Below are 25,988 nucleotides of genomic sequence, written 5' to 3'. Positions count from 1 at the left end.
TGAAATCGAAAAGTCGAATTTTCGTTTCAACCATAGAACCTTACAACTTACGTATATACTTATATGAAATCATGACTAGATGTCTTCTAAGTAATGAAGGTGATATGTAGAAGTCATTCAAAAGTAAGTTCTTGAGTAAATATAGGTTTTCGCCGGGTATTTATGTTTATTAACCTAAAGTTGGAAAATCCAAATTTTCCGCAATATTAGAGCCATTATAATAGCTCGAAGTTAATTGACTTCAAAATATTGGAGTTCATGATCTCTTTAGAAAATCTTAAAACTTTTTTAGAAAATCTAGAAAATTTTATTAGAGTACATGATCCGTTCCTATTTTAAAGTAATCTTGGATCAACTTATTTTCATTCTCAGAATGTAATTTGTATGTTCCTTTTTTGGAAGATATTAAGAAGTAAAATTGTAGTATTAACTATAAAATAAAATTGGTTTAATTAAAAAATTTCACTATAAAAAATATACTTCACTTCTTTGGATGTCAAAAAAATATTACTTCCACTTTTAAAGTGGAAGTGATGTTTGTTATTCTTTTGGAAGTACTTCGTTTTATTTTGGCTGAAATGTTATTTTACCAAAGAATCCCCGTTTGTGTAAGTAAAAAAATTATTATATTACTTTTTAACAAATTATAAAAAACTTAATATTTAACTGATAAGAAGATTATTAAATGTAACAAGCAAAAATCTTAATTGGAACATGAAATATATTTTCAATTTAGGGCCGTTTTATAAGTAACCAATAAGGTGACTGCTCACTAAGACCATTCGTGAGATCATGTGTCTTTTAATTTAAAATTTGTTTTCTGTTTAAAGATTTTTCTAAACTGACAATATATTAAGAAAAATGTATCCCATAGGTTCTTCTCTATACAGATATAGATATAAGGCCTATTCTGAAAAATAGATTCCCGGGGAGTATGTTGTCTCTCCTATATATTATATGCCTAAAATTTTATGGACTGTTTAAGAATTATAAATATTGCTACCACAAAAATTCCAAAAAAAAGATATTAAAAATAAATCTAAAATAGAAAAGAAGGCCAGGAATTTTTTTCAATCAATTAAAAAATTAATTGAATTAATTAAAAATTTAATCAAAAGTTTAAACTTTAGTTTCAAACAGTTTCGAAAAACGAAATAATTAAGACAAATAAAAATTTGTTTAAATAAAAAATAAAGAAAATTAAAACATGTCAATTGAAAATAAACTACCGATAATTTTTTTCTGTGTACTTAACGATTAAATTATTCGTCATTATTCATTCATTACAAATACTGTCAAGAATGGAGATCAGAGATCCGTTACTGTATATGAAGACTCTTTTCTATATAAAAAACCAAAAACTATAACCTATTCCTATCCTTATAATAACCACTCAATAAACTAAATCCCATATAGCTAGGACAATAATAAAAATATGATTTCCTATACCTACACATATTTGCTCTTTTTAATTTTTTCTTATCAAAAATAGTTTGGGTTTTAATTATAGTATTACATTAATTGATAATAAAATGCCCCCATTAGTATTATAATTTCTTTAATAAGGTTATAAGGAGAAAAAGCAAAAAATAATAATAATAGAAAACAAGTCAAAAGATTTTTTTCGTATTTCTAATATTCATTCTTTTTTGACTTGTTGTCAGTGACCAAAAGGCATATTTACATACAAAAGAATCATTATTAGAATCACCAAAGTATACAGGATACAAAGGATGTAATTTTACACCCTTCATCTAATTACTTAATACGTGTGTATGTTTGTGATGTAAATAACTGGTAGTTTCGGATTTTATTACTTAACAACACAAAGGAATTAAAACAAAAGAAACTATTGTACATTTACATCTTAGAAGTTTGCTCTTCTGGAATACACATTAACTTTCTGCACAGTGGTAAGGTTATGTATATTATATTGCAAATACAAAACTTTGGTAATTTAAATTTAGGCATGTTTGGATCCTTGATATGTGATTAAAGTTTTTACTAAATGAATATATTGATGATCTGGTTATATCTAAAATTTATTTTGATATATCATTTTCGAAAAAGATTCATCAAGCAACTTTTAAAACGGGGAAAGAGTTCTGTTTATTAAGAAGATATTACCGGTAATGTAAAATACTTTTATTCAAAATTCATATTTTGAAGCAAAAACAAGAACTTTCAGAGAAGCGAAAAAGAACTGGAATTCACTCCAATACATGAAAAAGTTATGAATTTAACACAGGCTTATAATAGAAGGGGTGTCCTTTTTATTTGATTCCAAATTCACTACTTCTGAAGTCATTTTTAGGAAGTAATTGAAAATTGGGTAACTAACGCCTTATATATAGCAACCTCGTTAAGTTTTATCAAAATTAATATTCTCAGATTCTATCTTCAAAAGTCAAATAGGTGGAATAACCAAGACACATTAAAGGTACAAGACTGCTATCAAGACTGATAGTAGTCTTGTTTGACGACATGCAAGTTCGCTTGGGCTAACTTCCAATGATTACTGTCGCAGTTGCAAAGACATGATCTAATTTGACGGGAGCAGTGGTTCGGTTAAAACGGAGTCTCTTCTATTCTACTTCTACTCTACTTTGCGCGCAGTAAACTACCAAATTTACCAACCAACCAAACATCACATCATGTTTTCCAGATATCGTGTCATAATGTTAAAATAAATCCATTTTAGGACGAAACGCTAAACAGCTGGAAATATATATTTTTATACAATTTGTAATGTCATCTGAAAGTCGAATCTGTCCGGATTAGAAATTCAGAGATGCTCATTACTTTAGAAATATATACTTTTAAAAATTGGACCTTCAAGATATAAAAAAATCCATATCTAGATTAGTGTAGTTGAACAGAACAAAGAAAGAATTTCTATTCGTCCCATTTTTAAAATTTGCTTAACCTTCAATTCTTTTAAGGTTATCATACCAAATATGATTAGTAGATCAATATAATTTGGTGGCAAGAGAGTACGGTTTATAGATATTAAAAACTGAGGGCCTCATGTGGAAATTTGTGTTTGAAATCTGCGATATTTTTCTCAAAATCAGGGATAGTTTGAGGAGATAAATAAGGGAGCCTGTGATTACTTCTTATGTCGAATAGATTAATATTACATTAAATAAGGCCATAAGTATGATATCTCCTTATAAATTGTTTAGAGCCAATTGTTTAACACTGGCAATGAACGATCGGATAGTCCAACCAATAGGGACACTAGGGGAATGTATTAAACCTCTGGCATTGAAAGATAGCGTTGTCTTAAGGGGAACAATTAAAGAATTTTTCGGAACCGTTCTAAATATTATTTGCAGTACATTTTTAACAATTACATACACATTAAAACTGACTACTAAACCACAGTGACCTAAATAACCAACAATATTGCTCAATACCAGTGGAATCTAGATTCAATTAGTAAAATATTATGTTGTACAAAAAAAAAAAAATATATGTAAACAATGAAAGTACTTTTCCTTCCTATAAAAATTACTTCCATATTCCCATCATCACCTAACTCATGCCAAAGGAAAGAATAAGTACATACGTCGTTCTTTGCTTTATAAAGTAAAATGGGTCAAAAGTTTCATACATTCTTAATGTAAGATTTTCATTTGTACGTGGGTGTATTCCAACAGAATGGCGTGATTGTCCCAAAAGAACTCCTTAATACAGATTTAGCTACATATAGATTATAACAAAAATGGCCAAAATAGTAAATAACTAGAGTAATTACATTTACAATTACATTAAAAGTAATTGTAATTGAAATTTTGCCAAATACATTTTTTTGTAATGTGTTGTTAAGCAATAGCCAATAACAAAAACGAGTAATTGAAGTTTTTCCAATTACAATTATTTGTAATTATTACAATTATCACTACTTGTAATTTCGGCAAATACATGTAATTGTAATTGGTGAAATGTAAATTTCAATTACATCTAAAGGATATTGGTCAATTGTTATTGGCAAAACTTCAATTACAATAGCAATTGGTTATTACTTAATTACACATTACAAGTAATTGTAATTGACCAAGTAATCATTACCACCAAAACCTATAAATAACCACTTTCTAAGATAAAGCGCAGAAAAAAGATAAAGGATGATTTTTTTCTACATTACATAGGGACAATAAAGTGACGAATGGGAAGCACTGACTCCTGGTAAAACTGGTAAAACCAATTACAATTATTTGTAATTGTTACAATTATCATTACTTGTAATTGCGGCATATCCCTCTATAATTACATGTAATTGTAAAGTAATTGTAATCGGTGAAATGTAAATTTCAATTACATCTAATGGTTATTTATCAATTGCTTATTATTGGCAAAACTTCAATTACAATAGTAATTGGTTATTGCTTAATTACACATTACAAGTAATTGTAATTTACCAAGTAATCATTACCACTAAAACCTATAAATAACCACTTTCTAAGATAAAGCACAGAAAAAAGATAAAGAGTGAATTTTTTCTACATTACCTAGGCACAATAAAGTGACGAATGGGAAACATAGACTCCTGGTAAAACTGCTGGGCTATAAAAGCTGTGATTTTATAAGTGTACGATAATATTAATGTTGTTGATATTTGTTTCTATGGCATCTCTTCATTGTTGTTTTGTTGTCTTCCTTCCTCCTCTTGTTCAGTTGTCTCTTTGTGTGAAATTGTAAACGTAAAAGTGTTTCTAACTACTTAGAATTGTTTGTATATTGACACTTGTTGCTTCTGCTCATATCTCGTTCATTCTTTATCTTCTTTCCTGATGATGTGTTTCAAAAATTTTTTTGTGTATAGAAATTTTGATATGATGTCGTAATCAAATTATTATTTAATGTTACTTTTTTTTGTTGCTGGCCTTCAGCAGGAACAATACCAACAATCTATACATATATTCACTAATTTACCATGGTGATGTCAATTTACGCAATTAGAATTGAAGATGTTATTTTTTGATATTAACAAAAATTAGTTGAACCGTATAGTGCGAGTTATGGGCAGGTGTGATAAAATATATTTTAATAATTAAATAAATGGCACAATATTAAAATTTTAAATGTAATATTATTTTAAAGTAATAAAAACATTGGATTATAGCGTAATCTGTGTTTTAAGAAACTTTAATGCTTTTTTTGGGCTCTATTAACATAAGGGAGGCAATTAGAGTAATTTTTTATGGTATTCACTGAATGCATTTTCTTCCAATGTTAGGAAATCAGTGTTCGTAAGAGATATTCAGAATCACATCACTCCTAAGATATTTGGATGTAATTTCGACGAAAGCCTGTGTAGTTGTGCCCAGCATAAATAAAACGAAGAACTTCCAAAAGAATAACATTTAGCACCACTCTAAAAGTGGAAGTGATGTTTTTTCGACTTCCAGAGAATTAAAAAGAATCCAATTTTGTTTGAAATTGAATGTAGATTTTTTTATACTAAATACTACAATTTCACTTCTTAATAACTTCCAAAAGAAGAACATAAAAACTACATCCTGACAATGACTTTAGATGTAGTGAATTTGAAATCTAATAAAAACAACATTCCTCCTTCTTTTTTGCTTGCTTGGAAGTTCTTTTTTTGCTGGTTGTATTTCCACTCAAAATACCATCCTATTGAACTCAGACTTGCTCATTTTGGGGCTTTACTTTCTTTCGCTCATCTAACTCCTGGAAGTTAGTGTGGTGATTAGGTGGACGGTAATATATATCTAAATTTTTTAATTAGAATCCCAGATCTGTTTTTTCTTTGGTTAATATCCCTTTCCCACGTGGAATCGTTTCTGTCACATTTTCAAAGTTTCCGATATGTCATATTACCGCCTGTTGATAACTCGTCGAAAGTCATAAGCCGTTCTGCTATAAGTGCCGCCTTGTGTTTTATAGATGTTCCGATAGGTGAAAGATATAGGAACCTTAACTAAAGTATTGATTATGGTACTATAACCGCCTTCGTCAAGTCGTCGAAAGGCTTAAGCCGCTCTGCTATTGTTTTTTATAGATGTTTCGAAAGGAACTTTAACTAAAGTATTGATTATGGTACCCCTGATACCATAGTATGTACGTTAAACTCCCTGTATTAGTTCGACATTACACTCTTTGTTCATAGAAATCTACCAGATTATTAAGGCATAAATTAGAATTGGTCTAATTTATAACGCCAAAATGTCTTATTGATCCTAAGTCTTCATCTTGTCCAGGAAATTAATATATATATTGACATTTTTTCCATTCTTCTTCAGTTGAGTTTAGTTTAAGGCCGTATGCAGAGTCTACATTCGTTTTCTACACAAGTTATTTGAACTGTTTCCCCGTTGAAATATGCATAGCAGACAAGTCTAAGTCCTTACTCGGATTACTTAGAATTGTCGGAATAACACGTACATCTGGCTGCTTATCCCTTCTGTTCTTGGGCATGTTAATGCGTAACTCCAGTATATATAGTTTACCGTCGAAAGATAGCGAGAAGGTAAATTTTTGAGATATTTTAATCTAAACTCCAAAACATGTCTTAATAAAATTACAAACGATTTCAGATTTTCTAATTTTTCTAGCAAAAAGAAATGTTAGATTAAAAATTAGTTATGAATTTACATTTAGTTTAGGATTTCGAATCAAAAGGACGATTTTGGATGGATTCATTTTCAATTGAAACTAGTGCTGACAAAATATCAAATCCTTTTAAAAATTTAAAACATTTAGAATTTTTTGTTTGTTTTCCATAACCCGAATATCACGACAAGAAGTTCTATATGTTTCTAGAAAATAATTTAAAATTTCATCGACATATAAATCATAATATAATAATATAATATAATCATAATACAATATTTAATTCTAATGTTAAATTAATTTTCATAAAACATACTTTAGGGTACTTTTCAAATTAAGTATTAATATGTATTTCAAGAATATAAAATACTACAAACAATTTCTAAGAAATAATTTTTCTTACGAAATCCTCATGAAATTGAGACCTTCAAAGATTAAATATCATTAAATACTACAATGCTATAATATGATTTAAGGAATAGGAAAAAGCAGGACAACATTTTAACAACAAACATTCAGGCGATGCCAATAAATACCGAGTAAAAGACCTCCAATTTTTGCAAATGAACCATCCTACACTGTCTCCTAATACTACTTACACCTACAAAATAATGATTGTTGAAAAAAAGTTAAGAAATGAACTGATATAAAATAGGATAATGAACGAAGGAACTACCGACAAACAAACATGAATTTATAACAACCAACAGCTCATTAACATATTTATGATAAAATTACGTCAATGACAACGAATGAATTCAAGGACATTTCAATGCAAAACCATAAAATACTACAGAATACGAGTACGACTACGACAACGAATAGTATTGCGTAGTAGATGACAGCAGTTAGTATTTGTAGTAGTGGAAGCAGTAACAGCAGCAGGTTTGGCATGTCCTTTTAACACTTACTTGATGAGTATGGGCAGAATGGTGGCGCATATATTAAACATTCTTTGAAACTTTATACTTTCAATACAAACGTATATTAATAATATATTTTTTCATCTAAAGGACAAACCCCGACGGCAAACAATAGTTGATGTGTATATGTAAAAAAATGCTATAGCACCTACTTATTAAAACAGGACAACAGCCAATGATGTCAAAAAATGATTTGCAGCATAAAGAAAAAAATCATCCAAATAGGTTCCTAAGGCGCAGGCTCATTTTTAAGGTAAAAATTTGGACACTCCCCATTCATAAAATCGTACACACACATACACTAACTCATAAAAAGTCCTTAATGCATTTCACTTAGTATAGAAATTATCATCTATGTTTATGAGGTGTAAAAGAGAACAACTTAAAGAAATCTTGTCTTCTTTTTAATGCTCAAGAAAACATTAAGGATTTAAGGACCAAGTATATTAGAGAAAGGGAGTGTTTGGAGTATGATTTTCTAAATAAACCACAAAAGTAGGTCTCTTTCTAACCCACAAAATTGAAACGTTTAAATTGTCGTTGATAATTTATAGTCCTTTTTAATGATACTTTATTTTAAAATTTCACTAACCACCCCAAACTCTTGTATATTTTGACGCACTCTCTCTCTCTCTTACTCATTTTTAAAATTATTTTTTTGCTTTCCAATAAGAAAACTCATACTTGCATATATTTTACTTTCGAAAGAGAGCCAGGATAATAAAGAGAATTCCTGGTAACGATTAATGTTGTATATGTATTAGTAATTGAAACAACAAGTGTTTCTGTCCATTCAAAGAGAACATAAATTGTGGATTGTTTTTGTTTTATATTGTTGTTGTCATACCTGCTGTTCTTGATTATTATCATTTGTTTGTGGTTTTTGGAACGTAATCTTAATGTTGTTGGCTTTTTTATATGAAATTTGAAAGCGCAGGTTTCACCTACATACATATACAATATATTTTGGGTTTTTGTGGTATTTTTGAAAATCATTTAGGAAGTTATTGTTTGCAATATTAATAACACTTAATACTCGTAAATCTAATTTTTTTATATTGGGAGTTCCTTTGCATTTGAACATTTTCAATCAAATACTTGATAAGAAAAGTAAGATTAACATAATTTTAGTTGAACGTAGTGACAGTGTTCTTCAGGGATATAGTATCTGTAAGATAATATCTCAAGAAATTTGAAACTAATTTCGGCAAAAGCTTGATATTGCAGCGTTTCATTGTCCTTTCTATATTTCCTTAATTTGTCGTATTTTTCATAAAAAATATCATCAAAAACCTGACGGTCAATCTAACGATGTGGTGCTTTTCATTATTCCTAATCTATCGATCATATTTTTAATGCAGTCCTCGTTGCGGGCCAACAGTTTGTATTCGTCTCGATACAATAATTAACTGTAGCTTAACGAATCAATGAACTTAACTATAATCTCATCAAGATGATCTCACTTTTTCATGATTAAGAGTCCTCAACTTGTACAATATGAAATTTTTTTAAAAGTTCTAAGGAATAAACATAAAGATATAAAAAATTTTAACTAGTGAATGACAATTCAATACCTTAGAAGAAACATGTTTAATTAAACAAACTTGTAAAGCTCCATAAACTGAAACCTATTAGAAATCTTGTGTACCTCTTTAATTCACTTGATTAGGAACCTGCACCGCTAGCTACACTGAAAATAATCCATGCTCAACTTTACGAAAAAAATTTTCGTAACTTCTATTTTCGTAATATTCACAAAAATTTCGTGTATAATACGAAATATTATTTAATAAAACCCTTTTCTATTTTTACGAAAGTACGAAAACCTTTCGTAATATTTTTTTCTTAAATTTTAGCGAAATTAAACATAATGATATTAATTATATTATGATTAAATAAAACTACAACATTTTTATAAAATTTAAGAAAAAGTATTAAGAAAAAGTATTAAGTAAAAGTATATTATTCTTGAATTATTTTCATAAAAAAATTGAAAATTCGTGTCGAGAATAATTTTGAACTAAAATTAGAAAATTTATTTTAAAATGAACAAAAATGTTTGAATAAATTAATATTTCCTAAATTTAACCATATTTATTCAAAATCCTCTTTTTCAATTTATGTAAATTAATTTTTTCAAGAATATTTTACATTATACTAAAATATTTCGTACAATTTCGTATATATTACGAAAGAATTTCGTGGTGCGAAACAACGAACGATTCGTACAATGTACGACATTTTTCGTATATATTAAGCATGGATTTTTTTCAGTGTACGTATGGTAAGTATCGGTCTGATTTTAAAACATCTCACATTTGACATTTCCAACAGGCTTCGCGGGCAGCCTAATCCGCCAGTCGAAATATTGTCTTTGGTGATAATTTTTGGTTCTATATGAAGAAAAGGTCGAAATATATACGGCTCGGTTGATGAAATCTGATCCGAAATAATGACTTACCAGTGTGTTCATTACTGGATCGTAGCTCTTAATGTTTGTCAGAAAAAATACTTTAAAAAAATAAAAATTGGGTCAGCATTTCTAAAATAAAACTAATGATTAATATAAAATTCTGTTACGAGAATTCGAACTACCATGATTTCTAAATTAAGCTTAAAATGTTTATATAAATTCACAGTTTATTTAGACAATTGTAATAAAGACTAATATAAAATTTTCCAGGTTATGGTCCACATGACACCGATATTCACCGATCGATATTCATTAGATTTAGTCTTCTCTTCTAAAAGAATATCATATTAATAAAACTTAACGTACAACGAGGTAGAAGTGTATTGCATGACAAAATTAACCGCTACTAATGAGACGAATAAGAAAGCTTAAGGAACTTGTTTTACTTTTTAATTTTAAAAAGTTTGTGGTATTCCTTTTCGTAGCTATAAAAATATATTTTGAGGTTTTGAATTTCTTTTTGGATGTATATTTTTTTTTGATGCAATTGTGTACCTGAACTTACTAAATAAAAACATATCGTTGACTACATTTAATTCGAAAAACAAGTATGAATGTATAGTCGGACGTAGCCGACCATATGATACCCTACACCAGTCAGTATGTATGTTAAAAATGGGGATTATTTGAAATAAAAATATAAAGCATTTGGTTTGTTTTTTAACTTTATTTCGGAATATTTTTACTTTTTTTTGGCAAAAAAAGAGATTTTTTTAGAGCGCTCATAGGGGAGTAGGGCAAAATATGGCCTATCTTTAAAAATGTTGGTAGGAGGAGTTAAGTCTTCGTCAATATTATTTATGTAGAATTTAAAAGTGTTATTAGTGTTTGTAAGTGAATTTTGACATTTAAGTCATTTTCTGAAGGGGAGTTTGTATGGGGGATATGGTCAAATGAAGCCCGATCATTACAAAAATCGGTAGTGTCATTTAAAGTTCTATAAAACTAAATTTTGTCGACTTTTGTTAACATAATAGATCATTTAAATTAATTATAAGCCAAAAGGCCCTATTTGGGGGGTACGGTTGTATGGGGGCTAGTCGAAATAATAGAGGGATTTTAACCATTTTCAATAGGCTTCGTCCTTGGGCCAAAAGAAGCGTGAATGCCAAATTTCATCCAATATTGCGGCCTGTACCTTGCGCACAAGGTTTACATGGACAGCCAGCCAGACGGACGGACGGACGGACATAGCTTAATCGACTCAGAAAATGATTCTAAGTCGATTGGTATACTTTAAGGTGGGTATAGGACGAATATTTTTTTATGTTACAAACATCAGCACAAAACCAATATACCCTCCCCACTAAAGTGGTGTAGGGTATAATAAACTTGCGTAAGTTGCTTATTTTCTTTCAAGTTTCTTTCTTGTTTTCTTTACATTTCTTTTTTGATTATTAAGTTTTTGTTTTGATTTAACAATTTCTTTTTTTTTTGTGACAATTTGCTGACGTTGATATTTGTGCGCCTTTTTCTTGAATCTACTCTTTACGTTTTTTGTTATACCTAGTACTACGACGTAAATTACAACAACAATTGCTTTAATATTATTGCTGTTGATGGGGATGGTTATGTTGTTTTTGTTGTTGATTATTTGATTGTTTGTTTTTGTCTTTATTTTCGCTTTTTATTTGATTTTTATTTATTTCGCATTTTAAAAACAAATAATTCGCGGTTATGATGATGACAACTGTTATAAATACATTAGGTAAGGTTAGGTTTTTTTGGCTTTCCGCAATATGTTATTGTTGCTGTTGTTGTTGTTTTATTACTGCTCTGATATTTAGTTCTTAGAACTTAGAAGGTGTTACGAAATTGTTATGATTTTATTTTTATTGTGATTCTTATGTCCACCACAAACACATACATACTGATGTATGTATGCCCCAATACTGCAATGACTTTGACTCTAGACCCCATGTAAGGTAAAATCCACCTTATTGCCAATAGAAGTAAAAATTTTCTTCCCTTGAAATTTTCATTTCTCTCGAAGGGAAAATTGCTATCGTGAACTTGTTGTGAGTGAACAATTCATTCACAGTAGTTGATTTGTATGGAACAGCTGTTTACAAAATGTTTACAAAATTCCATAAACAAGTTTCACAACAGGGTAATTTTTTTCACAACAAAAAGGCAACATATTTCACATGAAGTTAGGATTGGCGATGGGGGTGAATATGATTGGACGGGAATGACTATACTTTCGAATTTGTTTAATGTTAAAGAGGATCAAGTCTCCTGAAGAGTTGACAACTGAAAAAAACTAAAAAGAAAAAGAGCTCCCCGACATAGTCGAAACCAAGTCATACTTCACTCGAAGGAACCTGAATTCAGAATCCTAAGAGTAAGGGTGAGAACGCCAAGAAAGATATTTCGAAGTCGAACACGTCGCGAAATCAACCTGTCATATTAAAAACTGGGAAGGTACCGTACCACCCAAATATGGCTTCTAGGATTCAATATTTCTATAGAAATTGTAAAGATTTATTTTGCCGATTTGAGTACATTCGTATTTGTTTAATGTTGAAGAGGATCAGGTTTCCAGAAGAGTTAACAACTGAAAATAAACCTAAAAAGAAAAAGTGTTCCCCAAGTCATACTTCACTCAAAGGAACCTTAATTCAGAATCCTAAGAGTAAGGATCACAACGCCAAGAAAGACATTTCGAAGTCGAACATGTTGGCGAAACCAACCTGTCATATTCGAAACTGGGAATATTTGAAATTCAATATTTCTATAAAAATTGTAAAGATTTATTTTGCCGATTTGAGTACAAGTGCACTCGAATAAAATATCATTACATTCGTTAAAAGCTCTGCTAACTAAAAGATCATTCATTTGTATTCTATTTAATTTATGTATTTTTCCTATTACAGATCTGTTCGGTTCTTCTCTTATTTTATTTTTTGCGTAGCATGTGTTAAACACAAGTATTAACAACACTTAACAATAACAATACTAAAAGAATATAAAATAAAAATATTTTTACCATTGTATCTTTTGTTGTCTGTTTCTCTTCATCAGTTTCAGCTTCATTTCACTCACTATTCATGTTGATGTTGTCATTAATAAACACTTTATTTGTTGCTGATGTTGGTGTTGTTGTAATCGTCATCAAAAATATTTCTACAAAAAAAAAAAAAAACTACTGAGAGTTTTTGACTACTATCACCACACAAGCAAGTATCTGTGTGTTAAAATATGTTGTCCATTGTAGCTTTTGTATCTACATACATCCATATGTGTATAAGTTATATCTATCTATTAGTATGTGTGTTGTATTTCAAATATAAAACGAATAGTGAACTTGAAAACCACGTGTTTTTGCCTGTTTTGCTGTTTTATTTGTTTTTCTTTTCATTTTAGTTTTTTGGCTTTATATCAAAGTGTATAAAATGAATTGTGGAATGAAAGTTTTTTTATTATTATTTTTCTTTGTTGCTTTTTTAATCGTTTGTCTTTATTTTCTTATTCTACACATTGTTGAACATATTTGGCGCTATTTTTTCTTAACTAAACAATAATAATTTTCAATCGTAATTGTTTGTTTATAAATATTTTGTTGTTTTTTTTTTGTTATTTGCGTTTCAATTTTACGAAAAAAATCAGATAAATATACACATACATATGCATGAATGTATGTAGTAGGTACTTTTTTTCTCTACTTCATTTTATACATATATCTGGGTAAGTGGCGGTCTATGTTTTATTTACATTTTTTGTTGCTTTTGTAATTTTTGTATAAATTAGCATGACTTTTTATTCTAAAAAATTAAAAAAAAAAAAAAAAAAAACAATAACGGAAGTATTTGTTTTGTAGGATTTTCAATGTGTTATTATTGGTCATTTTATTGGGTGTTAGAAAACGTGGTTTAGGATGATAAGTAATTTAGCAACTCCAACCCTTTAAAATGTCCCTAGAAAGGGACCACTAGATAGGAATTGATTACCAAAATAATATAAAATTAAAAAAATATTTAAAAATGCCTTTTGAAGATGAGTTTAAAAGCCGTGATACACGGTTGTCAGATCTTACAACGTTATGTTATGTTCAGAAAATGCCTAATAATCGTCTGAACTTACAATTTTTCTTTTGCAACGTTGTAAGATCTAACAACCGTGTATACATAGTATAAGATCCACAGAAGTACGTACATATGTATGTGTATTCGGGGTATTTGTTGTTGCATAAACGATCTAGCAATTATCGTCTATGACTGTCTATTGAAATTGAAGGGAAGTATATATAAGGCTTTCAAAATATTATCCATTGATTAGGTTTATTTTAAAATATCGGTCCACGATTTCATGATTAGGCATAACGTGCAATACTGTTTTAAAACATGTCTCATAAAAACCCAAATGTATCTTCCTATCTTTGTAACCTATTAAAGGTCTCCTATTAAGTGGTATAAACAAGCGCTATAAAACCTGAAATCTTACCACAACAGGACAAAATTGACTGCATTATCAATAGTTAGCCACCTCTATAAAGACAAGATTTATAAGAATCAAAATCTCCATTCAATTTTTTAAAGATCTGCAAGTTGGAAACGATTTTACGAACTAACCTCGTGGAAAAAAGTAAACTTTGTTTCGAGTCTAAGTTGGTTATATGTAATATAAACACGTTTCTAGGTACATACATACATATATACATTCCTATTAGTTAACTGCGCAATTGTAGCACATTGTACATACAATTTATCCAAAACAATGTCAATGATACACAAAAAGTTTTATGTCACAAAACCAATACGCTCAAAGACGTCATCGGTTTATTGAACGAATTTCAATGGCAATAACAAATTAAAGAAATTTGGGTCTTTAAGTTAACGAGGTAATTGATCAAATGCAATCAAATAATAAGAAATTATAGAAAAATATATACTCCTAATATTAAAATAAATAATATTTTTTAACGTTTCACAAATTTTTTAACTTATAAATAAGAAAATACACGTTACTTCCATAGTTTTTCATTTATGTTTCTAAATCCGGAATCTGGTACTACGTCTTCAGAATTGCCTTAGACTTGCAGTTCTAGTTTAATTTTAGTTAAAATCTAATCCAGATCTAGTTCAGTTCTAGATCAGTTCCAGTTCAGTTTAAATTCAGTTCCAGTTCAGTTCTAGTTGAGTTCTAATTCAATTCTAGTTCAGTTCTAGGTCATTTCTAGTTCAGTTCTAGTTCAGTTCTAGTTCAGTTCTAGTTCAGTTCTAGTTCAGTTCTAGTTCAGTTCTAGTTCAGTTCTAGTTCAGTTCTAGTTCAGTTCTAGTTCAGTTCTAGTTCAGTTCTAGTTCAGTTCTAGTTCAGTTCTAGTTCAGTTCTAGTTCAGTTCTAGTTCAGTTCTAGTTCAGTTCTAGTTAAGTTCTAGTTCAGTTCTAGTTCAGTTCTAGTTTAGTGTTAGTTCAGTTCTAGTTATGTTCTAGTTGAGTTCTAGTTTAATTCTTGTTAGTTCTTGTTCAGTTTGATTCAAGTTCATTTTCCTGGCTCCGCCGATCGGCACATGAGATCTACCACAACATAACGATGATGATAAGTATTTGGGTATTGATGTTATTTTTTTTTTTTTGAACGATCTTCCCCTCAGATTAACATGAACTGGAAAAACTATAGTTACAGCATAATTCTTAATTTGAATACATGTTAAAAGAATGAAAAAGATCACATATTCTGGATTATAATATTCATATTTTGATTGCTCAAAAATGTTCAATTATTTTTAATATAGAAAATATTACCTATTCAAGTTTTTTGAATAAAATAAATTTTCATTGAAAATAATCAAAAGTTTGCTCATACATTCAAACATATTGAATAAATCTTAGTTCCACAATAGCAATTAAGGAAATAAAAATCAAACTATAGAACAATATTTAAACTCAGATGTTCACAAATCAAATACATATGTAGAATCACAACTTATTTGATCGACATTTAATTGAAATAAATTCACTTTCAAACTAAGTCTAGCGCAAATACAACACAATGGTATGTCTCGATCATGAAGATCTGAGTTTTTTTTCCTAACTCATAACTAAGAAGAATATTATTTTTGTCTTTTTACTTCTCTACGTTCCTCTCAACAACTTACTCTACATAGTAAGTCTGAACGTATGATCTATCTGTCTTTATCGAATTCAGCACAGTGGGGGTGTTATGTTTAACCAAAAAAATTTTAAATCGATTACGTGCTGTTATTTTAAATATTGTACGACTGATGATTGTGTTTTATATGTAAACGGCGTAATGACGCGCTAATAAAAAAATTCACGTTTAACAAATCATACAGTTTTAAAAAATAATTATACAAAATAATTAAAATACTATAAGGAATTTCTCTGAAAATGTTAATAAAACATTATTTATTTGGCAGTTTTTAATTTGTACTACATAAAATATAAAAATTTTAACAAAAAAAAAATCAGAATTAATGGTCATCGTAATTGGAATTAGATGAAATAATGATACCAGTTTGAATTTTATTTTTATTCAGTTTACTTTTTTAATTTTTTTTTAATTTTATTTATTTGATTTTGAGTTGGCCTTCAAAAAATCTTAAACTGTTTATAGAAAGAAGCTAACAAATCAAGCCAGATTTTGTTTATTTATATATTTTTGTTTTATATTTGTATATTTATAAAAGTTTATTGAAATGAACGATAGACGCTCAAGTCTGCTGGAATCAAGCGTCAATGGTCTGCTTAAGCCGTGGCAGACGTCAAAACTTTGTGGTTTTATGAAATTAAACAAATTTGATTTAAATATTTTTTTTAGTGGCAAATAAACGTTTTATTGTTATTTATTTTAACTAGTTTGAATATTTAAAATTTAAATTGTTATTGTGTTACTTTTTTTTTTTAATATAAATCTATATATTTTGAGATAAATTGAAGTGATACAATAACCCCTGTATTCATAAAGATATTAAACGTTTATTTTAGGTTTATTACGCAGTTTTAGAAGTATGTTCAGTTTTTTCTTAAATCAAGTACTAAATATTTGTTTCAAGTACGAAAATGTATAAAAAATCTAAATTTAAGTCTATAAAGTAATTACTTTAAGAAGTTTCGACTGCATTTGTATCAGATTCATAATAGATTTAAGATAAAAATAAGATTGAGTTAGGAATGTAAAATGTTCAACTAATGTGCTTGATTTGAACTCAGTTCTTACTTGATCGTAGAAAACAACACATTACATATTATTATTATTAAATATAGCATATAAACTCTAATTTACCTACAACCTGTGGATCCGCGCCTATAAGTCGATGTATCAAAAGAAACGTTATACGCTCTAGTCCTATGTTGTAATACTATATCTCACGAGTGGAGTGGTCCGGTCAAACGGAGTCTTTTTGACTCTAGTTGACTGTTCGCGCGCAGTGAACTACCACGTTAACCAACCAAGTCCTATGTTTGTTAGTCTTCTAGGTGCTTTTAATGGCGAGTTAACTAATGTAGGATCGTGCGCAAATATTCAGTGCTTGACACTGGAAATGTAGTGTCTTTATGTTAACTCGACGAGGAATAATCAAAACGAAATCGATGGACAGATATCTGTGACTCTGTGCCTTAATTTTTGAAAAGTCTGTTCCTGGTCGAAAAAGGGAAAATGATACTCTTTTTAATATAAGTTCTACTTATAAACGGCTGAACCGATTTTCCTGCAATTCATGTTTGGAAGAGTTTAAAAGGTAATGTACCTTTTATCTTGAAATTTCAAGTATTTTCGGAGCCACTTTAGTGTTAATATGATTATCTAGGACAAGGGGCGTGGCACCTTCATTATTAAAAACAAAAATTAATTTATATGGTAAACTAATAGAACTAGATTCTTCAAATTTTGCAACAAGAACTTTTATATTCTTTGGAATATTCTGGAAAAAGTCAGATCTGGGGGCTACATTAAATTATTAATTAACTTTCGGAAAAATTGGAACACTTGCAATAAATTGCGTGGCATCTATTATATGATGCATACGTTTAAAACTATAAATATAATGGAGAAAAACAGCGTTTTTAGTTTTTCAGTTCGTGATCCTGTGGCCTTTTTAAAGCACTTCATAGTTTTATAAATTGCATTTTTCAAAAAATATTAAAAAATAATTGTACTGATCAAACAAAGCAAGCAAGAAGAGTTGTTAAATATTTATTTGTTATTTTTATTTTATCCTGCCAGGACCAAAAGATAAAAATGTCTAAAAATTTTTTTTGCAAAAAATAGTATTGAAACCTTTATAAATATAAAATTATACCAATTTAAAAAGATATTTTGGCATTTTTTTTATCCTGACAGTATAAAATAAAAATTATACAAAATATTTCCCAACTCTTTTTGTTCTCTTGACATCAAATTTGACTTGTTTGATCAGTAGAAGTATTTTTAAATATTTTTTTGAAAAATGTTCTTTTTAAAACTTTGATGTCCTTTAAAAAGAACTCAGTATCACGTAACTATCACGCAGTTATTCCCCATTCAATTTATAATCTAACGGATTTTTTCGTTTTTTATTGACGGTGTTACATGTAAACAATTGTATATCTTGAAAACTTTTGTAGTTAGAATCTTTAAGGGTCAATCTTTAGGTGAAAGATTAGGTTAAATTGAAATTAATCTTCGAAAGTTGTTTTTGAATACCCAATCAGCAAATTTTGTTTGATAAATTAAGCGTCCAATAGAGGTGGTTTAAACTTGAGAGAAAAATTTAAAAATGTAAACAGCTGATGTCAAAAAAAAAATAATAAAATTTTATTAAAATAAACATTAAAATGTTTGATTTATCGATTAGTGTAAATCATGAGAACTTAATAATATATTTTTTTTTTGTTTAAATTTAAGTTTTCATTAATTTTTATATTAAATTAAATTTTATAAAACATGCATCGTTTTGATAACGAACAGTTGCGAAGTTTAATCTAGCACTCAATAACATCAAAAGGGATAAACATGTTATTGGCCCCTATTCTGCATTTCAGATCGAATCGAAATTTTCTCCGTTTGGCAACTTTGATATTCTGCATTTCGATTTGACTCTCCGCCACATAAACAACAAGTTACAAAAACGTAGGTACGATCGTAACGCAGAATATACACGTTCGTAAAGCATTGAAACGAAATGGAATTGCTTCTTATTTTTCTTACGATTCAGTTTTTTGTTGGAATACCTTTTTTCGATCGTGGCGTAACTGAATGCGTAAACGTAATCGAATGCAAAAAACCCGCTCTAAAATCGTTATGTGGGTTTTTATACCCTACAACACTTTATACCCTACAACACAAAAATATTGGTCCTTCAACCACCTTAAAGTATATCAATCGTCTCAGAACCACTTTTATTTAGCTATGTCCGTCTGTCTGTGTGTCCATGTAAACCTTGTGCACACGATACAGTTCGAAATTTTCAGGATAATTTGATAAAATTTTCACATATTCAACTTTTGGTCCAAGAACTGACTTAAAGGTCACAATTAACTTATAAACACGAATAAGTCGGTTAAATTCTACCTAAATAACTTTGAAGTAGACGTATTTATTATTCTACCAACATTTATAAGGATAGGTCCATATTTACCCCTACTCCCCTATGAGTCCTCTTGTAGAAAATCTTCTTTTTTGGCAACAGTAAGTAAAAATTATTCCGTAATAAAGTAAAAAACAAATTAAATATTCCGGAATAAAGTTAAAAAACAAAAAATTTTCTAAAAAATAATCTACATTTTGAACATACTGTCTGATATAGGGTATCATATGGTCGACCATGCCCGACTATACATTCATATTTGTTTTTATTTATATTGCTATTGTATTTGATAGCGAAGCAGCCAGGCTCAGAGGTCTCATGACCTCTATCTTTCAAACAAAAAGCAATTACCAGGTGTTTAAACATAGGTATTTGGTCTTTAAAGCTATAGGAGATCATTCATTATCTTAGACTATTTTTTTAAGTTTTTTTTTGCAAAAATTGTTTGTTTTAAATTAAAAAAAAGTTTTCTTCTTGTGACACAAAATGTTAATTGTTTCGATTTCAAAAAATCATCAAGTCGATTTCTGTCACACTTTAAACTATGTATGTATCTTAAAAGTTCTAGTTATTCAATTTAATGTTATTGCTTTTGTTTATATTAAATATAAAATTTTACTTAAATGTCTAGACGCACCAGATGGCAGCGAATGCTGACAGTTAGTTAGTCAAGCATTCAGTCATTCAGTTTGTCTGTCTGTCAGTAAGTTAGTAAATGAGATGCTTGGAAATAGCACGCTGCTGTTGGCGAACTTAGAAACCGGTCTATGAGATTGAAAACCTATCATTTCTTTCAAGGCTCTTTATTATTAATAAAGTTTCTAGTTTAATCGAAAAGAATGTTAATGTTGTGGCTAAATAACTTTAGCACTAGCTGTTAAACATAGCTATTCCAAATTCTATTTGCCATAAAGTTTTTTTTTTGCTTATAAAATTCAATATAAGCAGAAATTGTAGAATATAACCAGAAGAGCCCCTAGCATCTGCTACTGTTTGTAAATATTTGATTTGAATTTCTGTTTTTCTTTAAATTCACAAATATATCTTCTCAAAAAAAACTTTGTTCACTTGTTTGCTGGTTGGTGTTTTTTTATTTTCTTTTCGGGCACATCCTGACTTTTTATGAGATCTTTTGGGTTTTGTTATGATTTGATTTTTCTGTTTGTTTAATATTTGTATTGGTTCATTGCCTTTAGAGGATCAATTGTTATAGAAATTTTGCGGTATTCAAACCGCATTTCTTAGTATATTTTTTTTCATGAGTGGTTATTGAACTTGAATATTAAGCTTTAAGAAAGATTTGTATTTTTATACAGTTTTTGTTTCCATTAAAAATTTTCTGAGATCTGTTTACTTTGAAATCGATTTTATTACAAACATATCTACATTGCATATTTAGGATACTGTTACTGGAACTACGCTTTGATTATAGCAAATGGGTTATTTATTAAAGACTTTAAACTACTATCGATAATTTAAGGGATTAAGTACGATCTCGATCAGCTAAAAATCGATTATAGGAAAAACTAATGTTACTCTTTTTAATCGATTTACTATGTATGTGAAATTCACACAGTATAACATTGGCTTTATATGAGAGCTTTGGTCAATTATGAATTGTTTTATGAGTGTTTTGCGATTTAGTTATTTTCGAAGGTAAACGTTATATAGTAGCTCCCTTCGAAATCATGTTACTCTAATGATAGACTATCATCTTGGTTCTATTACAATCACGGAGAAAAGTGATGCTAGCAGTACCTCTATTTTTTCTGCCTTTCGTTGAAATGTTTTGATATGTTGAACCAGAGTACCAAATAATTTGGTACCAAGAGTAACCTGTATACCGCAATATTGGAAAGGTTCCTTTGATCGGAAAGAGAATTTTGATTAAAAGATTGGTGGATGGTAACGTCTATAATACGGTATATGTTCAGTGCTGTTGCCGAGACAAAAGATATCTCACAGATAAACTTCCAAGTGGCATGTTTCCTTAATGAAATACTCCATTTTGGTTTTATTGCAATCCTAGGGAAATAGGTTCTACCTCTGGACTTTTGGGACAATAAACTACTGATGCCACTTCAACCCTCGAACATTACTTAGAATAAGTTGACATGGGGTCTAACCAGAGAACCACATAATCTGGTACTACGGGTGGTCCAGGTTGGTAAGTTGTTTGAGGTTCATTTGGGATCCACGTAGTGGCTGTGGTTTATATTTCAGTTCGTGGGAAAATTGAGTTGTGGTGAAAAGACTGAAGCTCAGTAAAGCGATTAGTTCTGTTGGTGCTACTGTCCAATCATCAGTTAACTGTGAGGCATTGGTGAGTCCTCTTATCAGTTAAAAATTATGATCCAGAAAAAATGTTTTAGGATACACATAGACAGAGAGATGGACACGGTTAAATAGACTCTGGCTATCTATAAGGAGTCTTTAGGGTCGGAAAATTATATTGTAGAAATAACTTATATATGTAAACCCTTGTAACGATAAGGTCTGATTTGGTTAAAACAAAATATACTGATCCGATGATATAACCTTTTAACTTCTTGTCAGAAATATGAAGTAAGATCAAGAGCTGCCTGTTAGCTTCGGTAATTGTCAGTATGTAAAAAAAGAAATAATATTCTCATCAAGCGATTGTTACAAGACGCGCTTGAGGGTCTTATATATGTTTTTTTTGGAAATTAGATGAAATTGTACTTACAAAGCTTAAAGTTTTCGCACTTACCTGAAAAAGAAAAAAAAATATGTTAAGAGTCAGTTAAAATATAATTTTTGGAGGTACAGTAAGATTATTTTTCTCAATAAATGTTGAAAATAAAGTAAAAATTTCAACTGATTTTCTTAAATGAAATATTTTTTAATTCATTTTTTAATAACTTTTCAATCTACACTCCTATACAAAATAAATGAACAACGTCATCATCAATAGGAACATCAGCATTATCATTATCTCGTACTTAACAATCAACTGAAATCGAATTGGAAAACCAGTTGCATTTCCAAAAACAGCTGCATCAACATGTCAGGGTAATTTAACATTAAAATCACTTTCATCTACCTTTGGAAACATAAAAGACAATATTTTGTGAAACAATGGTGAAAAAAAGAAGATAATCACTGCTTACTAATAAAGGTTATTAATGGGTAAAAAATAAGAAGAATACGAGAGACACAAGAGAAATAAAAGAGCAATATTAAATGAAATACCACAGCCAGACAAAGAAAGAAATAATTAATTTGGAAAGAAACAAATTAATTAAAATAGACTCAAAAATGCTATTCAAATTCTTACACAGACACACACACTAACGACGCTTCTTTTGTAAGAACGCAAAAGGTAAATGAATTTCAAAAATAGTACTTTGCTAAAAAAAATAAGAGAACTTCTAGTACAAATAAACTCTGTGGAGAGTTTTAGGGAGAGATATATTTTAAAAACGATCAATATAAAAAATTAAATGAGAGAGTCTGATCAAGTATAAACAAAATACTTTTGCGCATTAGTTTTATTCTGTTGTTTATTTTCCTCTACAAATTCGTATTTCATTTATTTAGAAACGAAACAAGAAGACAATGTAATAGAACGAAGAAAAAAACTTAAATGAATCTTAAGATTTGACAAAATTTAAAAATAAAAATCAAAGTAAAAACAAAATCAATAAAAATGAAAATAAAAAATGTGATTGAAAAGGTGAATAAAAAAAGGTTCGTTGCCGTATTTGAGATGGGTGAACTTAAAATGAAAAGCGGGCCAACAGAAACAAGACATATAATGATCAATATAGCAAAGGAATGAACTTCTATAATTTCTATTCACAAATGAAAACTAAAATAAACAATATACTAATATACCACAATATACTAACACCTGAAAATACATCAGTTTTTGTGGTTGTGTGAAGGTCGTTCAAGAACAGCTGTGAGTTGCGATAACATCGCTACCTAGCAGGTTACGCCAGCGATAAATATCATTTAGATATACATACATAAGTGAAAGCTTTTTGAAGTATTGACCAAAAGTTGAAATTATTTACACGTAATATATCAAGTACTTTGACTAAAGATTACAATTTCATTGTAATACATTACTAAAGTACTTGATCATGAATTTCTAGTGTGTGTATGTGTTATCGATCACAAAATTCAATATCATCATTCGTTTGCTTTGTGAATATCATGTGTGTCTCATTCATGAAGATCCATCGAATTTTATTCATTAACAAGTAACATGGTTGATTACGAAGAACAATTTGATGGACGTCAGGATATGAATTCAATGCAATATGATGTTTCATTGTTAAAGCACCCAACGGATAGTTTGTTTTGTTCAGATTGACAGTGTCTATGGGAAATTGATGTCGGTGCAAATTTTGAACCACACGAATATTACATTTTTCAGGCTAATTGCGCGATTGTAGATGTATAAAATTAACTGATTTCGGATAGTCTTTCTAGCTCAATATCTTTATGAGTTTTTTCTAAAAATATTTCAAAAATAATATCCTAAAGAGCGTAAGGATTCCATGGTTGAAAAGTTAATAAAATTAAATATAATCAAGATAACCTTATGACATTAAATAAAATTATATATCATGTTAATGTTTTTGTACAGCCCACATTTGATCACTTACACTTATCATATTTATCAATCAATGCACAATCGAGGCATGTTATCTTAATGGACTTTCATTACTTTGCATTAAAAAGGAGTTACCCAAACTACAGATAACCTAAATTTTTATATATTTGTATGTCTGTGGTTCCGATCGGAAGAGAACATGCTTTCGTTTCGTCAAAGTTTTTTTTTGATTGTTGTTTTATTCTCCAGAAGAATTATGTGGATACTGCGGTTTAAAGCCAAGAAAAGTAGGTCAATACGTAATGGTCCTAATCACAGCAGATGTACATAAATCAAATCCGAAGAGATTTTTGAGCTCCTTAACAAGTGTCACAGGTGGGATTAGTGTTCTAATGTCCACCTCCGGTCTACCAGATTAGAACACTAACCACTAACCTACCGGAGGTCACTGAACGATCACTTACAATCTTTGTGAATAAAATTCAAACTATTGAACCATTAAGCAATTTACTAACTCAATTGAAACGAAGGTAACATCTCGTGCTGTCCAGTTAGGATGGACTCTCTTTGCTTCTGGTTCTTCTATTGTTGTCAATGTGGGACCTCTGTGACAAAGTTCGATCTTTTTAGAAAAGTAGTTGGATCAAGCATAAAGATTTTAATTTTTGCTAATAAAAGTCCCAGTCCTTTATTAGCAAACCTACCGGAGGTCACTGAACGATCACTTACAATCTTTCTGAATGAAATTCAAACTATTGAACCATTAAGCAATTTCCTATCTCAATGGAAGCGGAGGTATCAGCGCGTGCTGTCCAGTTGTAATGGACTCTCTTTACTTCTGGTTCTTCTATTGTTGTCACTGCAGCACCTCTGTCGCAAAGTTCGATCTTTTTAGAAAAGTAGTTGGATCAAGCATAAAGATTTAGTTTTTGCTAATAAAAGTCCCAGTCTGTAGTGCTGGAGCTGTTGACAACTATGTATGTTTGTATGACATCGAGATGGGAACCATGAGTGTTGTTCACTAGCAAGTTATTCTCTCGAATTATTTGTACAATCAGTGGAATTCAGCATTTTCTTACCGCAAATTTGGTTTACTCTTAAGTGGCTCCCTCAAAAACACAGATACTACCACAGGTCAAGTAATTTCAAGGAAAGACCGATTTGTCATAACCAGCTTGTAAATTAGAGAAAAAAAGATAGTACCCGAATTGCAATAATACCAAGATGGGTAAGACCATCATGGTAACAATATGCTAAATGTGATTGTCCTATCCTATCCCATAGCCGTGCTCCAAGTTATTTCCTATTTAGCGAAATTTAAAGGTTGCTGATATAGAAATATACTTAGTAAATCGATCACAATTATTAGAATAGGAAACTAGTTTCAAATCGCAAAATATACATTTGTGTTTGAAAAAAATAAATAAATACAAATATATTGCTTCTTATAAGAAATGTAAACATTGATGTCGTAGTATTTGGATGATAATGAGGCAAAACCACGCTGTAAAAATTCTATGAAATTGGGGCCGTTAAAATGAAATTAATTCTTGTGGAATGTATTTAATAAAATACCAAAAACGAATGTGAGAGTAATTCAGTATATGGGTTATAAAACGCATACATACACACAAATGAAAAATGGGGAGCTATATGAGTATGTGAATTGGGTTCTCTTATTAACGGAGAGTTTGTTTAGAAATGTGAGGCAGGCCTTTTAATAAATATAGTTGGGGCTGTTTTTTTTTTGATATTGCTCTTCGTTATGTGATTCGTTTTCTTGTGTTTTCATAGCTTTTCATCGTTTGTATGGGTTGAGCATTACAAATACGAATTGTTGGGCAATGTTCGGCTAAATCTTGTTGTTGTTGTTGCTGTTTGTGGAAGAAGAAAGAT

At 29.6% G+C, this 25,988-nt stretch overlaps 1 protein-coding gene across 2 annotated transcripts in view; it reads right to left on the bottom strand.

The window, feature by feature from the left end:
• LOC111681976 (ras-related C3 botulinum toxin substrate 1) overlaps positions 1-25,988 on the bottom strand; it is a 211,839-nt gene that overhangs the window by 132,863 nt on the left and 52,988 nt on the right. The window lies entirely within an intron of this gene.

This window comes from Lucilia cuprina, chromosome 4 (assembly GCF_022045245.1).
Source record: "Lucilia cuprina isolate Lc7/37 chromosome 4, ASM2204524v1, whole genome shotgun sequence".
Taxonomy (NCBI): domain Eukaryota; kingdom Metazoa; phylum Arthropoda; class Insecta; order Diptera; family Calliphoridae; genus Lucilia; species Lucilia cuprina.
The sequence above is the reverse complement of the archived record's forward strand: the minus strand, read 5'-3'. Positions and strand labels throughout refer to the sequence as shown.